Raw genomic sequence first — 16897 nt, 5'->3', positions numbered from 1 at the left:
GATGAGATTAAATTTCGTGTATCAACTTAAGAATAAAAGTATTAAAAGAGTGAATGAAATTCATATACCAATTTGATAGTGAAAAATTATATAAGTATCACTTTAAAAGAATACGCTTAATTCAAATATTAATTTAAGAACAATTTTTTTATGTCAATTTTAAAAAAATAAAAATTAGCTGACCTTGATTCCCATATGTAATGGGGTAAGGGGGAGGTAAGATAGTAGGCTGCCCCCAACACCAGGTTAAGAGCAGCTTCCGTAGTAGACCTCCGAATTATGAAATGCTTACTAAGTGTATATTTAGACTTCAATATGTACATCTTGATCATGGAGTAAAGTTGGAACGAATTTATAGCAACAAATTGATTCTTGTGTGAAATAAATAAGAAAGTAGGATCATAAATATACTTTTGCACTCACAACAATCAATCACACTATTGCAGCTGAAAACAACAAATTTTGTCCCTTAATTTAACCTTGCTATATAATACATTTCATTACATATTTACGCTACTTTATAATATATATATATATATATTCACATTTTGTTTTGTTTGGTTACAGGCCCAAATAAACTGCTACCCAGCAATCCATTACACCCCAGACCAGTAAGCCCATATGCAGTAGATTAGGGTTTCCAGAAAACCCAAGCTAGCCCATTTTATGCTTCCAACCGCCAACAACAGTGACCGTTGGATCTAGATGAGATCCAACAGTCCACAACAAAGGTATCTAGAGTTGTCTCAAACCCTAGCCAAGATTCCAGCCGCGCCGCACGCTCCCCCCTGAGATCTCCTCATGCTTCACACCCCTCAACCGAGTCCCTCGGTCAAATGCCCGAGTTTCACGGTCGCACATCTCACCACCAGTAACCCTGCAACGTCCGACGCAAGAAAAGCATGCAAACAAACCACAAGAATCAGTGTTATACTCAAAATGAAACACTCAATCAAGTCTAAAAATAGAACTTTTCAGTCCTATAAATTGATGTAAATTTGCACACTGTAACAGAAGATTAAAAGCACAACTAGACACGCATATTATACACGATATTACACACAATATAAAGAAAGCATTTACGAGAGATACCAAAAATATAGAGAAATCCAAGCCTTGTAACCAGTTCGAAGAGCAATAAAAAAGGTGAAAACCTTTACCTTTTATTTATTTAGCCTTGCTTGCATGTGGAATCTTGTTCGTTTCCACTTCATTACGATTCGAAAGAAAGCAAAAAAAGAGGTTTTTTTGGCCGATGAATAGGGGGCTTTTCGAGATCTCCCTTTGTAGATCTAGCCCCCGAGGCTTGTGTTTTAAAAATAATGTTGTATTTTTGGAAACAAGGTTTAAAGAGCTTTCAAGATTTTGAAAAAAAATAAAAATAAAATTTTTGCCGCTGATAAACGACGGCGGCGAGGCGGCGCGAGGCGATTTGTGGTGGCTGGATACTGGGTTCATTGAAGAACCCAGTCGAGTTCTTCATATTTGAAGAACATTTCAGAGAAATGTTAAAGAGAGGGATGGGGTCTCGGCTGATGAGAATAGAGAAATGATTTTTTTTTTAAATCTTGGCTTTTATACTCGGCCCACGTCCGATCTGAAACCCGCGCCTGGACCCAACCCGCTTTGCTGGGTCCACGTGTTTTAAAACAAAAATGGGTTAAATCCCATTCTGGTCCTCGTAAATTTTTAAAGGCACAATTATGTCCCAAATAGAGTTTAATCCTCAATTTTCCTTTGCAATTTGCCCCCATAATTTTGCTTCTATTTTAATTTGATCCCTTACTATTATTACTATATTCTCGTTTGTATTATTATTTTATGTTTTTTTATTTTATATATATATATATATATATATATATATATATATATACTTATACACTATTTTTGTTTTATTTTATATACATATTTACCTATTTTTTTTCTATTCTCTATATTTCTTTTTTTTCATTCTTTTACTCTTTTGTTATTTTTGGTTTTTTTATTTATTACTATATATATTATATTATTATTATATTTTACATGTTTTATTTTTGGTTTTCATCTTCATTTTTATTTTTAATTTATTATTTTATTTTATTCTTCCCATCTTCTTAACATTTTTATTCATGTCCATTTTTATCTAGTTATTTATTTCTTTTATTTCATGTTTCTATTTATTATTTTTTATCTTGCATGTGTATTTTGTCAATATTATCTTTATTTTATTTATCCTTTTTTCTTATTTTATTTATTTGTTTTATTTTACTTTATTTATTTTATTCACTTTTTTATATTATTTTCTTTTGCTTTATTTTACTTGTTTTTCTTTATTTTATTCACTTCTTTTTTACTTCTAACATTTTCATCTTTTAAGGGTATTTCCGTAAATTTGTAAGAGGTAAGTAAGTCGGATCAATTTTTACCTTTTAATTTAAAGTTACAATATTCTTAATTTAAGACAATTGGAAATTACATAGTACCGAAAGGGCAGTTCAAGGGTGCTAACCCTTCCTTGACTGTAACCGAATCCAGAATCCAACACATCTTTGGAAAGACGCAGATCAGGTAAGAAATAAGGTATCTGGTCAACCCATTTTGTTTAAAATAAAAGATCGATGGTGACTCCTAATCCATTTTCCTAAGTCGAAGCCCAATTTCAGGCCTAACTGAAAGACGGTTCCGACAGCTTAGCGACTCCACTGGGGACAAGTAAGTGAGTCAGGCTAAGGTAATTTCCAGTTGTCTTTTTAACGAAAATGGTAAGTTTAAATTTTAAGGTAACATTTCGATCCTTATTGCTTACTTTTGATTATATTTTCAAGTAAATAGTTGTACTAATCGTTTTATAATGATTTCAGCCTTCAAAGCTTATTTTTCACTTAAGGCTCTAAACTCGAGTTCTGAACCCTGTTTTAAGTGAGGTAAAAGCAACACCTTAGTGTGAATTTATTCACCGTGTGGGCCTAGCAAGTAGCCTTCGGGATTCATATACCTTATGTCTTCGTGTGAATTTATTCACCGTGCAGGCATAAGGGAATGTGTCCTCTCCAGTTTAACTTAGTCCACACAAGCCTGTGATGGGTTTAGGACTAAGGGTTTGGCAAGCCCATGGGGGCACCGGTAATGAGAACTCGGGTACCATTTTTTAGAACCTAAACTAAGAGACCATGGAGAATTAGAGCCTACCCCGAAACCACATTCCAAAACCTAGGATATTTTTACCATATCCATGTTTTTTTGTGTTTTTTTCTTTTTCATTTTTACTTATTTATTTATTTATTTTTATTTTACTAACTTTTTTGCCTCTGTGTTTGTTTTCTAGCATTTGCATCATAACAAGAGGCTATTGTTCCCTAAAAAGCATTTTTTACACACAAAATAATCTGAATTACTGGAAAAAAGCGTTGTAATACAAGAGATTAAAAATGCCGAGGCATGACTATGGTCCGAGAAGATTCAGAAAGAGAAGGGAGACGGTCTTCAGAGTAACTATGTGTCAAAGCTGGTTAGCTATGCCTCTGTCATCCTGAAACAGAACAATGTCCAAGAGTTGAGGAACATTTGGGACAGTTGAAAGAATGACAGAAAGCAGAAGTTCAGCCAACGATATTGTGATATTGCCCTTTTACTCCATGTCAAGACGATTAGCCCCTGCTCCGAGCATTGATTCAATTATGGAACCCGAGATATAGTTGCTTCACCTTTAACCGGGAGGACATGGTACCCACTATCGAAGAGTATACTACCCTACTACACTGCGAAAGCATCAGACTAGAGAGGGCATATATCAAACACATCAAGAGTCAGCCTTTCAAGAATGGATTGACTAAGATTGCAGGGGTTGATGAAAAATGGGTGACTGATCGACTCCGACACAAAAGTAGCAGGGAAGGAATCGAGTTGATCTACATAAAGCAACTAATGAAAAACCACCCTGATGAATAGAAGACTATAGACCTTTTCGTACTGGGTCTGTAAGGTTTGATTATCTTTCCGAAGACCCTGGGGTGCATCGACGCAACCGTGCTGGAAATGTTCATTGGGTATGTTCAGTTTCTTCAAGTCTGGATTCACAGCCACTTCTAGAAGACTAAAGGGGTTACCTACCGCAGATTTAGCACCACCTATTCACCTTTGGGAGAGTTCATCACTATGAAATGACATGAAGACGCTACAAAGAAAAAGTGAATGAAGTTCTTCACTCATCTTCAGGACCTAGATATTACCTAGAAAGCCCCCTGGTTGTTCCTCAGTGATGTTCTTTTTTGGTGTGGGGATTCTGATACTATGACCTTACTTGGACTTTAGGGTGCAGTTGGGTATGCTCTATCATTGGCACTTAGACAATATGGGGCACGTCAGTTCGTCCTGGCCACATACGGATTATCTATATCATAGTTTGTGTACCATGGTGATAACTATAAAAAGATGATCAAAGAAGTAGCGACTCTTGGAAGAAAGTGTTCCGGATGGATATTGTGACTGCTAGAGACATGCTTACTCCAGATTATATGGAGTGGCGAAGATTGAGAAAAATGAAAACATCCCGGTGCCAGACTGTGAAGACACCCGGATCATGGAGGAACATCTCAGGCATGTTCCTTCTGAACTTGAGATAGCCAAGGCAGAATTCGAAGCTGTGAACAATGAACTGAAGCAGAGGGTAAAGGAACTTAAAACTGAACGCTATTAGTGGAAGCTAGATACTGACACTCAGAAAGATCGAGCAGACAAACTAGAGAAAGAACAGAAGAAAATCCATTTTAAGCTCGAAGACTTGAGAAAGGGGTATCAAGATAAAGTCAAGGATAACTCCAAGTTAAAAGTAACCTCTGAATACTAGAAAGACGAATCTCACAGTCTGAAAAGGAAGTTCGAGGGGTCAGATGAAAGAGCTTAGAAGGAACAACTGAAGACTGCTCAGAGGTGCTTAGTAGATAGTCAACATCAGAACCAACGCTTGAGAATCCGGGTGGCTGATTTAAAGAAACAACATGAAAAGAATGGCAAGACAATAGCTAAGTTAGAAGCTATTGTAGATGGGTTCAAGAGGCAAGCGAACGAGCTTCAGATAGTGCCCTTTGACGGAGGTTTAAAATGGCGTTTCCGTTGGGAGAAAGCACAACAAAGGGTGAAGGCCAGAGACGCAGTCATCCGAGATTTCCTAGATCAAGTATAGAAGGCAGCCCGTCATCTTCACGGTCTGGCAAGGGAAGCTAGAGTGGTTCGACAAGGCACTCAACCAGGGACAAATGAAGGCAGAAGACTTGTCAACCTACTAGAAGTTGTTCGGGGTCTAGAGGATTTAGTCTGGATGTACCTTTAATTTGTTTTTATGTCTCTTAAAAGATAAAATATTTTTGTCTGAATAAGGATTATTTATAATAATGGACACTTTTCTGGATCAATGCCTCCAAATTGCATACATTATACATTGCATACTTTGCATTTTATATTTCATCTTTATTTTTCATGTTTTCCATATTTTTACATTCGTATTAACTAACAGAACATGTCTCAGAAAGAGAAAGAGCAAACACCAAGTTTACCACCGCAAGCATTAGATACGTATCACCCACACAATACTCAAGCAAAAAAGAGACAAATAGAAGCCAGAATCGAGAAGATCGAAGAGAACATGGCAAACTTGTAGAAAGAATTGGAGGACAAAATGGCTCAGAATAATAAGAGTACCTTGGAGTCCATAACGAAAAGCAAGGAATCCTTAGTTGACAAAATCGTGGCTAAGTTGTATGGTTTACAACAACAAGCAAGTGCACCCGGATTAGTTGCGTCTAAGGGGGTAACCATATCACCGACCCCATAGGTGGTTATTTTACCCGGGATATTATCCGGACCGCAAGAAAACTCTTTTGCTACCAAAGGAAAATCATCATCTGCTCCGAAGGTAAAAACTTCCACAACCTGTCCTGACAACCATCTGGATGATTATAATATCCCGGATTTCGATGAAGAGGACAAAGCGAAAAAAATGGAAGAAAAGATTAAGATCCTGGAAGATCAGATGAAGATGGTCCAAGAAGACCATGATTATTATAGAGTGGACGCAATGGAGTTGAGCCTAGTTTCAGATTTGGTTCTTCCACCAAAGTTTAAGGTCCTTGAGTTCGAGAAGTTTGATAGGAATAGTTGCCCCTCAACCCACATCACTATGTTCTGTCAGAAGATGACGGGATATGTGGAAAATAACCAACTTATGATCCACTACTTTCAGGAGAGCCTGTCCTGTTCAGCTATCCGGTGGTACAACCAGCTCAGCCGAACTCATATCAAGACGTGGAAAGACTTAGCCAAGTTTTTCTTAGAACAGTACAAGCATATCAATGATATGAGACTAGACCGAGTTATGCTGTAGAGCCTGGAAAAGAAGCATAACGAAAGTTTCCTATAGTACGCACAGAGATGAAGGGATCTGTCTGTGTAAGTTCATCCACTTTTGGATGAAAATGAAACTAGAAAGTTGTTTGTATAGACCTTGAAGACGCCTTACTTCGGGCACTTGGTGGCAATTACATCGGGAACTTTCTCAGACCTAGTTATGGCTGGTGAGATGGTGGAGCTAGCTATAAAACAAGGAAAAATCAAGGGAGGGGACTCCAGTAAGAAGCCTCCCATGAAGAACAAGAACCACGAGATCAACAATGTCAACACCTACAATGCTAACAAAGGTGTTACGATCTCAAGTTCAAAAACCACTGCAGCTGTACCGTCCGGTACTTCTAACCAAGCTAAGAGAGAACCAAGAAAAGAAAGGGAAAGGGAGCAGTTCGATCCCATTCCCATGACGTATAAAGAGTTATATCAACAACTCTTTGACACTCACGTGGTGTCACCCTACCCAATGGATCCAATAAAGCCCCCATATCCGAGATGGTTTGACGAAAACACCTATTACGAATATCATGGTGGTATGCAAGGGCATTTAATTAAAAATTGTCTTCCATTCAAGAGGCATGTACAATGAATGTGGAACAAGAATTGGATCCATTTCAACTCTGGAGCACCGAATGTCACCCAGAATCCCTTGCCTAATCATCTGGAGGCTGGAATCAATGCAGTCACCACCGAGAACGGCAGGAGAATCAAACTAGTGTCTCGGAAGGAAAAGCTCCTTTGGCTTGGGTATGGAGTCAAATGGTAAAGATGGGACTTCTTGTACCCCAGTCACGCGCAACAAGGATTGGAGATGGTAATCATTGCTGTTACCACAACGAAGAAGGGCATGAAGTACAAGATTGCCCAGAATTCAAATCATTGGTCCATCTCATGATGGATAGGAAAGAGCTGAAGTTTTATGAAGAAATTCAGGATTCCTCGGAAGTAGACATTTGCGTGACCGAAGAATCATCAGACAAGAAATATGGTAGGGCTAGTCCTTTGATAATTACCCCTAAGGCAAGAATGACGACAACAATAATACCAGCCAAGGTGGTGATCACATCACCTCAGCCTTTTCAATACAAAGACAATCGATAAGTACCATGGAAGTACGAATGCCAGGTGAGTACTTCCAAATGATGTGATAGCAAAGTAGGGCAGAGACCACTTGATCCTTTTAAGGAAGATGTGTTAGCTGTCAACGAACCTATAAAAGAAAAGAAGCTAAGGAGTTCCTCAAGATCTTGAAGCACAGCGAGTACAACATTATAGAACATCTCCACAGCTTACCTACGCGTACTTCAATGCTAGCACTATTGTTGAACTCGAAGGCACACCGAGAAGCACTATTGAAAGTCCTAAATCAAACGTTCGTGCCGCAAAACATCTCAGTCAACAAGATGGATCGACTGGTGAATAATATTCAAGCTGATAATCTCATCTCATTCTCAGATGATGAGATTCCATCCGGAGGAAGAAGCCGAACAAAGGAATTGCACATCACTACTTATTGCAAGGGACATGCCCTACCAAGTGTGTTGATCGACAATGGCTCGGCCCTGAATGTGATACCTTTGGTTACATTAAAAAGGATACCAATAGATACACCACATATGAGAACCTGCCAGAATATGGTCTGAGCATTTGATGGAACCAAGAGAGAGGTTATTGACAAGATTGAGGTATCATTGACCATCGAACCTACCACCTATGATGTCGAGTTCCTAGTGATGGATATCATGCCTTCTTACAACTGTCTTTTGGGGAGGCCATGGATTCATCAAGTAGGTGTAGTACCGTCCACGCTGCACCAAAAAAGTGAAATTTGTTATTGACGGGGCCTTAATAATTATCAATGTTGAGGAAGATATCATGGCAAGTGTGACCACGGTGGCCCCATACATCAAAGTAGACGAGGAACCGGTAGAATGTTCATTATACTCCTTGGAGTTTGTGAATACCACATTCATGGCAAAAGGAAAGAAGATTCTTAGACCTCGACTCTCCAAGTACACAAAGATAGAGATCAAGCAAACCTTGGGCTGATGTACCAAGACCGAAAAGGGGTTTGGGAAACAGCTGCAAAGAAGGATTAGTCCAGTCTTTCCCATTTTAAAATTAGACTAGTTTGGGCTTGGTTTTCAGGCCAATTACCATGAAAAGAGGAAGGAAGTCCAGAAGAACTGAGAAAGAAGACTAGCTAGGTTAGCTGAAGGTGAACTTCAATGGAAGCCCGTGACATTGCCGACTCTTTACCATACATTCAAGTCAGGTGATTATGTGTTTGAAACCACCACATCTGATTTAGAAATGGCTCTAGAAGATCTGAGCTTCAATGTTGTGACCACAGAAGATATTGACAACGAAGATAGATCCGGAATATGCCCTCTGCCACCTGTGTTTGTGCCTAGCAGCTGGTCGTGGAAGAATTACCTGTGGTTTACAAGAATCTTTTAGAGTAATATTTGAACTATCCCTATTTGCCTATACTCGGGGCAATAGGTGATCTTTTGTAAGGATGAATAAACATTTTGTTTAATTTCAATAAAAGATACATTTTTCCCTTTCCAAGGCAAAAAGTTTTCTTATTTCATTTCTGTTTGAATTTATTGTCTATTTTCTTTATTCCAGTACTCCATTTTATTCTCTTTTGAATTTAATTCTTGACTGTTTCGTGTGGGATATTTTCCTCTCACACATACACGTTTCTCTCTTCCTTCGGGTCCCTAGATAACGATAATGAAGGCACTGGTGATTCTGATCCGGAGGTGGATTTTGAATCGGCCATTTGTCTTGTGGATTTCAGTGAATACGATAATAAAGAAGAGTGCAACTTACCTACTGAATTATTGAGAATGGTAGAAAGAGAATAAAAGCAAATACTACCACATGAGGAGACGATCAAAATCTTGAATCTGGCACTAAAGATGACAGAAATGAGGTTAAAATCGACACAACTCTCTCGGCTAAAGCAAGACAAAACTTGATAGTCTCACTTTAGGAATACAGAGATGTGTTCACCTGGTCGTATCAAGACATGTCGGGGTTAGATACAGATATGATAGTTCATAAACTACCTATCAAACTAGAATGCAAACCCGTACAACAAAAGCTAAGGAGAATTCGACCAGAAATGCTCCTTAAGATCAAAGAAGAGGTCAAGAAGTAATTTGATACTGGTTTTCTTCAAGTGGCTAAGTATCTAGAGTGGGTGGACAACATAGTGGCAGTTCCGAAGAAAGACGGGAAGGTTCGCATGTATGTCGACTAGCGGGACCTTAACAAGGCAAGTCCCAAAGACAATTTCCCTCTGCCTCACATTGACACGTTGGTAGACAATACACCTGGGAATGCTTTATTTTCTTTCATGGATGGATTCTCGGGATATAACCAGATCAAGATGCATTCTGAAGACATGGAGAAAACCATGTTCGTCATAATATGGGGAACGTTCTGCTACAAAGTGATTCCATTCAGATTAAAGAATGCTGGGGCAATATATCAGAGAGCTGGTGGCCTTGTTCCACGACATGATGCATAAAGAAATCGAGGTTTATGTTGATGACATGATTGTTAAGGCAAAAACTGAGAATGAACATGTCGAGAACTTGAGAAAGCTCTTCCAGAGATTGAGAAAGTTTCAGCTACGATTGAACCCTAGTAAGTGTACCTTCGGGGTAACATCTGGAAAATTATTAGGCTTCGTAGTCAGTAGGAAATGCATCGAGGTCAATCCCGATAAAGTCAAAGCTATCCAAAATTTGTCTTCCCCACGAACATAGAAGGAGGTTCAAGGTTTTCTGGGTATATTGAATTACATAGCACGATTCATATCTCAGTTAACCGACAAGTGTGATCCAATCTTCCATCTTCTCCGAAAGAACAACTTTGGAGTTTGGGATGAAAACTGCCAGATTGCATTCGAAAAGGTAAAAGAATATTTGTCTCGCACTCCTGTCCTGATGTTCCCTATCCCAGGCAAACCTCTGTTCTTGTATCTATCCATATTCGAGAACTCAATGGGGTGTGTCATGGGTCAACATGACGAATCTGGAATAAAGGAAAGAGCCATCTACTATCTGAATAAGAAGTTCACCGATTGCGATGTCAGATATCCTCCTATCGAGAATGTTTATTGTGCTTTAGTCTGGGTTACAAAAAGACTCCAACAATATATGCTCTATCATACCACTTGGCTGATTTCCAAGTTAGATCCTTTAAAGTACATGATAGGTGTACCTGTTCTATCTGGAAGGTTAACTTGATGGCAGATGCTCTTGTCTGAATTTGAAATCGAGTACGTGAGCTAGAAAGCCATAAAAGGAAGTACCATATCAGATTTCTTTGCAAGCAGAACCGATACAAATTACGAGCCTTTGAACTTTGACTTCCCAGATAAAGACTTTATGGCTATATCCTTAGAAGAATCAAGTACTTCAACGGACAGTTCCTGAAGAATGCACTTCGATGGTGAATCAAATGTATTAGGACATGGCATCGGGGTAATCCTGATCTCTTCAGAAGGGAATCACTACCCATTTACCAGCAGACTGAACTTCGATTGCACCAATAACATGACAGAGTATGAGGCCTGTGTCTTGGGAATTCGAGCTGCACTGGGGCAAAACATAAATACCTTGTGGATATACGGGGATTCGACATTAGTAATCTATTAGCTCCGTGGAGAATGGGAAACCAATGATGCAAAACTGATCGAATACCAGAAGCTAATACTAGATTTGCTCGAAGAGTTTGATGAAGTCACCTTCCACTATGTGCCAAGAGAAGACAATCAAATGGTTGATGTTGTAGCTACCTTGGCAGCCGTTTTCAAGGCTGGCGGGGAGTCTGAAATGATGCCAATTAACATGCAGTCGTATGTGTACCAGGCTCATTGTTACCAAATTTATGACGTGAAATACACTAAGCCTTGGTATTACGACATTCTGCAATATATCAAGCATCGAAGTTATCCAGAGGAAGCCACCAAAACCGTTAAAAGAACCATTAGAAGGATGGCAGCTGTATACATCCTTGACGGGGAGTTCTTGTACAAGAAAAGCCATAATCAAGTCTTGTTAAGGTGCGTCAATGCTGAAGAGGCAAAAATGATAATGGAAGAAGTACATGACGGAGTTTGTGGAGCACATGCCAATGGACATATGATGTCAAGACAAATAATGAGATGCATATATTTTTGGTCCACACTGGAAAATGATTGCATCAACTATGCCAGAAGATGTCATAAGTGTCAGATTTATAGAGATAAAATAAATGTTCCACCTCATCCGCTTCATGTCATGACATCACCATGACCTTTCTCTGTGTGGGGCATGAATGTTATCAGGCAAATCCATCTGAAGGCTTTGAATGGTCACCGATTCATCCTCATGGAAATTGACTATTTCACTAAATGGGTAGAGGCTGCATCATACGCTAGTGTCACTCAATCCACTATTTGCAAGTTTCTGAAAAAAGAGATCATATGTCGGTATGGTCTACCTGAAAGGATCATCACCGATAACGCTACAAACTTGAACAACAAGATGATGAATGTTGCTTGTGAGCAATTTAACATAAAACATTACAACTCTACTTCTTATAGAACAAAGATGAATGGAGCAGTAGAAGCAACAAACAAAAACATTAAGAAGATAGTGGAAAAAACGACCGAGACCTACAAAGACTGGCATGAAAAGTTGCATTTTGTTTTGTTCGCTTACCGAAACTCGGTACGAACCTCGACTGAGACAACTCCATTTTCACTAGCTTATGGAATGGAAGCAGTGCTACCCACTGAAGTAGAGATTTCGTCACTCCGTGTCTTGACAGAAGTTAAACTGGATGATGCAGAATGGGTGCAATCCCGATATGATCAACTGAACCTGATAGATGAAAAGAGACTGAAAGCCATTCATCACGGTCAAATCTATCAGAAGCGAATGATTTGAGCACATAACAAAAATGTACACCCAAGAATATTTTGCGAAGGAGATTTGGTGCTAAGAAGAATTTATCTAGTCCAGAAAGATTTCCGAGGAAAATGGACACCAAATTGGGAAGGACCTTTTGTCGTGAAAAAGGCCTTCTCTGGAGGAGCCCTTGTCCTGGCTGAAATGGACGGACCTGAATTGTCATATCCCATCAACTCGGATGCAGTCAAGAAATACTTCGCTTAGGATGAAAACCCGAGAGGGCGTCCTAAGTTGAAAAAAAAGAAAAAAATAAAAAGAAAAAATGGTAAAGAGAAAAACGTTTAGGGCAAAAAACCGAAAGGGCGTCCTATTTTGAAAAAAAAAAGAAAAAGAAAAAAGAACAAAAGAAAAAAGAAAAAAAAATGGGTTCAAGATGAAAACCCGCAAAGGGCGTCTTGCGACCAATGATGAGTCCAAGTTGAAAACTCGAAAAGGGCGATTTGGATATTGACAGTGGAAACATCCCGACACCTGAATCTTCTACAAACTCAACAAGTCAGAGAAAGGTTGCACTCTCTAGAACGTTGTCGCGTTTTCGAAGATTCCTTGACAAAAGTTGCATTCAAAGTCACCTAATGGCTTTTCAGCTCAGAAACGCCCACATTTTCGAGATCTAAGACATTCATTCACACTTCATCATGTATTCATTGCCCAAAATGTTTATCATGTACTATTTGTTCTTTTACCCTCATGAATAAAAACAATCTTTTCTCTAAATCAATTCCTTTTGAGCATCTTAGATTGAATTTAAACCTAATGATTTGTTTACTTCTGCAAAAGATAATCACATATTATTGTACAAAAATTCATTGAAAAGTACAGATACTCGAAAACCGATCAAGGCTCATGCATATACTTGAGATGGTTGAGAAGAATTTCCCAAATCAAGAAACAAAGAACATCATATTTACACATTCGAATAATTCAAGATCGGGAATCAGAACTTCCAGATTCCAAAATCAAGAGTCAACACAACAGGCAACCAGAGATTGAGATTTCTCTCCAGAGCCCAGAATAACATATGTTGCATATGCATTTTAGGCATACCTAAGAGCATTGCATCCATAACATCGCATATATGCATATCTTTGCACGTTTTAGCTAGAGCCAATTTCAACTTCACAGCGAAGGATATTGGACTCAAGAAAACACAAACACAACTTCACAGCGAAGGGGTGACTGACTATCAACAAACAACTTTTCAGTTTCTTTCAGAGTCAATTTCAACTTCACAGCGAAGGGGCGACTGACTGTCAACAAACAACTTTTCAGTTTCATTCAGAGTCAATTTCAACTTCACAGCGAAGAATATTAGACTCAAGAAAACACAAGCTCAACTTCACAGCAAAGAATATTAGACTCGAGACAACACAAGCTCAACTTCACAGCGAAGGGGCGACTGACTGTCAACAAACAACTTTTCAGAGTCAATTTCAACTTCACATCGAAGGATATTGGACTCGAGACAACACAATCTCAACTTCACATCGAAGGGGTGGCTGGCTGTCAACAAACAATTTCCCAGTTCCATAGCCAATTTAAACTTCACGGCGGAGGATATTGGACTCAGAACAATACAACTTACTTGGATTTCAACTTCACGACGAAGGATATCCAATTTCCAAGCTCAACTTCACGACGAAGGGGCCACCCGCGGTTTCAACTTCACGGCGAAGGGAATCGTGCGCACAAGAAGCATCCATCTCTAGATTGGATTTCAACTTCACAACGAATGATATCCAAATCAAAGAAGAAGTGTCTGCCAATAAACTTTCTAGTTTCAGAGTCAATTTCAACTTCACGGCAAAGGATATTGGCCTCAAAACAAAGCAACTTACATTGAATTTCAACTTCACGACGAAGGATATCCAATTCCCAGGCTCAACTTCACGACGAATGGGCCATATATGATTCCATCTCCACAACGAAGGGTATCGTACCCCAACAGATTGACCCAACTTCATGACGAAGGAGTCAGCTATAACACCGAAGTCTTCAGGACAAGTTTCACATTCACGACGAAGTATCTTGGGCCAGAAGATGATTCAGAGGCCACTTTATAATACTCTGAGTTCGATTTCAACTTCACGACGAAGGATTTCGTACTCAGAAGTCTCCAGTTCAACTCAACCTCACGGCGAGGGTGTCACTTCGACATATCAGCTTCAATATCGGATTTCAACTCTACGACAAAGGATGTTTGATATAGACAAAATTTGTGTCTTGTAATCTTTGCTATATTTTTGTTACACGATAATGAGCAAAGAGGGGCAGCTGAAGACACCGAATTTTGTCCCTTAATTTAACCTTGCTATATAATACGTTTCATTACATATTTATGCTACTTTATAATATATATATATTCACATTTTGTTTTGTTTGGTTACAGACCCAAATAAATTACTACCCAGCAGCCCGTTAGACCCCAAACTAGTAAGCCTACATGCAGTAGATTAGGGTTTCCAGAAAACCCAAGCTTTCCTATCTTATGCTTCCAGCCGCCAGCAACAGTGATCGTTGGATCTAGATGAGATCTAACGGTCCACAACAAAGGTATCTAGGGTTGTCTCAAACCTTAGCCAAGATTACAGCCACGTCGTACGCTCCCCCCTGAGATTTCTTCATGCTTCACGCCGCTCAGTCAAGTTTCTCGGTCAAATACCCGAGTTTCACGGCCGCACGTCTCACCACCAGAAACCCCGCAACGTCCGACACAAGAAAAGCAGGCCAACAAAACACAAGTATCAGTGTTATACTCAAAATGAAACACTCAATCAAGTCTAAAAATATGACTTTTCAGTCCTATAAATTGATGTAAATTTGCACACTGTAACAGAAGATTGGAAGCACAACTAGCCACACACATATTATACACGATATTACACACAATATACAGAGAGCATTTATGAGAGATATCGAAAATATAGAGAATCCAAGCCTTGTAACTAGTTCGAAGAGCAATAAAAAAGGAGAAAACCCTTACCTTTTATTTATTTTGCCTCGCTTGCATGTGGGTTCTTGTTCGTTTCCACTTTGTTTCGATTCGAAAGAAAGCAAAAAAAAAAGGTTTTTTTGGCCGATGAATAGGGGGCTTTTCGAGATCTCCCTTCGTAGATCTAACCCCCGAGGCTTGTGTTTTTAAAAAAAACGTTGTGATTTTTGGAAACAAGGTTTAAACAGCTTTCAAGATTTTGAAAAAAATAAAAATAAAATTTTTGCCGCCGATGAACAGTGGCGGTGTAAACGATTTGTGGTGGTCGGATACTGGATTCATTGAAGAACCCAGTCGAGTTCTTCATATCTGAAGAACATTTTAGAGAAATGTTAAAGAGAGGGAGGGGGTCTTGGCTGATGAGAAGAGAGAAATGAATATTTTTAAAAAATCTTAGCTTTTTATACTCAGCCCACGTCCGATCCGAAACCCGCGCCTGGACTCGACCCGCTTTGCTGGGTCCACGTGTTTTCAAACAAAAATGGGTTAAATCCCATTATGGTCCCCGTATTTCAAAGGCGCAATTATGTCCCAAATCGAATTTAATCCTCAATTTTCCTTTGCAATTTGCCCCCTTAATTTTGCTTCTGTTTCAATTTGATCCCTTACTATAATTACTATATTCTCGTTTGTATTATTTTATGTTTTGTTATATATATATATATATATATATATATATATATATACACTATTTTTGTTTTATTTTATATACATATTTACCTATATTTCTTTTTTTATTACTTTACTCTTTTTTTATTTTTGGTTTTTTTATTTATTACTATATATTATAGTATTATTATATTTTACATGTTTTATTTTGGTTTTCATCTTCATCTTCATTTTTAATTTATTATTTTATTTTATTCTTCTCATCTTGTTAACATTTTTATACATGTCCATTTTTTTCTAGTTATTTATTTCTTTTATTTTTATGTTTCTATTTATTATTTTTTATCTTGCATGTGTATGTTGTCAATATTATTTTTATTTTCTTTATCCTTTTTTCTTATTTTATTTATTTATTTGTTTTATTTTACTTTATTTATTTTATTTACTTTTTTATATTATTTTCTTTTGCTTTATTTTACTTGTTTTTCTTTATTTATTCACTTCTTTTTTACTTCTAACATTTTCATCTTTTAAGGGTATTTCCGTAAATTTGTCAGATGTAAGTAAGTCGGATCAATTTTTACCTTTTAATTTAAAGTTACAACTTTCTTAATTTAAGACAATTGGAAATTACAAAGTACCGAAAGGACAATTCAAGGGTGCTAACCCTTCCTTGACTGTAACCGACTCCCGAATCTGACACATCTTTGAAAAGACGCAGATCAGGTAAGAAATAAGGTATCCGGTCAACCCATTTTGTTTAAAATAAAAGATCGGTGGCGACTCATAATCTATTTTCCTAAGTCGAAACCTAATTTCGGACCCAACCGAAAGACGGTTCCGACAGCAACAAAGATTAAATGCATGGGCCGAAATCGAAAAGACGATATGCTCAACATTATTCCTATTATCCTTATTCAAAGTCCAAACCATGGCTTTT

At 38.2% G+C, this 16897-nt stretch overlaps 1 long non-coding RNA gene across 1 annotated transcript; it reads right to left on the bottom strand.

Annotated features, from left to right (window-relative positions):
• Positions 1-313: 313 nt before the first annotated feature.
• LOC120151085 lies at positions 314-16839 on the bottom strand. Its single transcript, XR_005518591.1, has 3 exons — positions 16809-16839; positions 6194-6196; positions 314-446 (listed from the first exon to the last, which is right to left on the bottom strand). It is a non-coding gene; the product is annotated as an uncharacterized LOC120151085 (long non-coding RNA).
• Positions 16840-16897: the final 58 nt, after the last annotated feature.

Source organism: Hibiscus syriacus, unplaced genomic scaffold (assembly GCF_006381635.1).
Source record: "Hibiscus syriacus cultivar Baekdansim isolate YM2019G1 unplaced genomic scaffold, ASM638163v2 tig00111027_pilon, whole genome shotgun sequence".
Taxonomy (NCBI): domain Eukaryota; kingdom Viridiplantae; phylum Streptophyta; class Magnoliopsida; order Malvales; family Malvaceae; genus Hibiscus; species Hibiscus syriacus.
The sequence above is the reverse complement of the archived record's forward strand: the minus strand, read 5'-3'. Positions and strand labels throughout refer to the sequence as shown.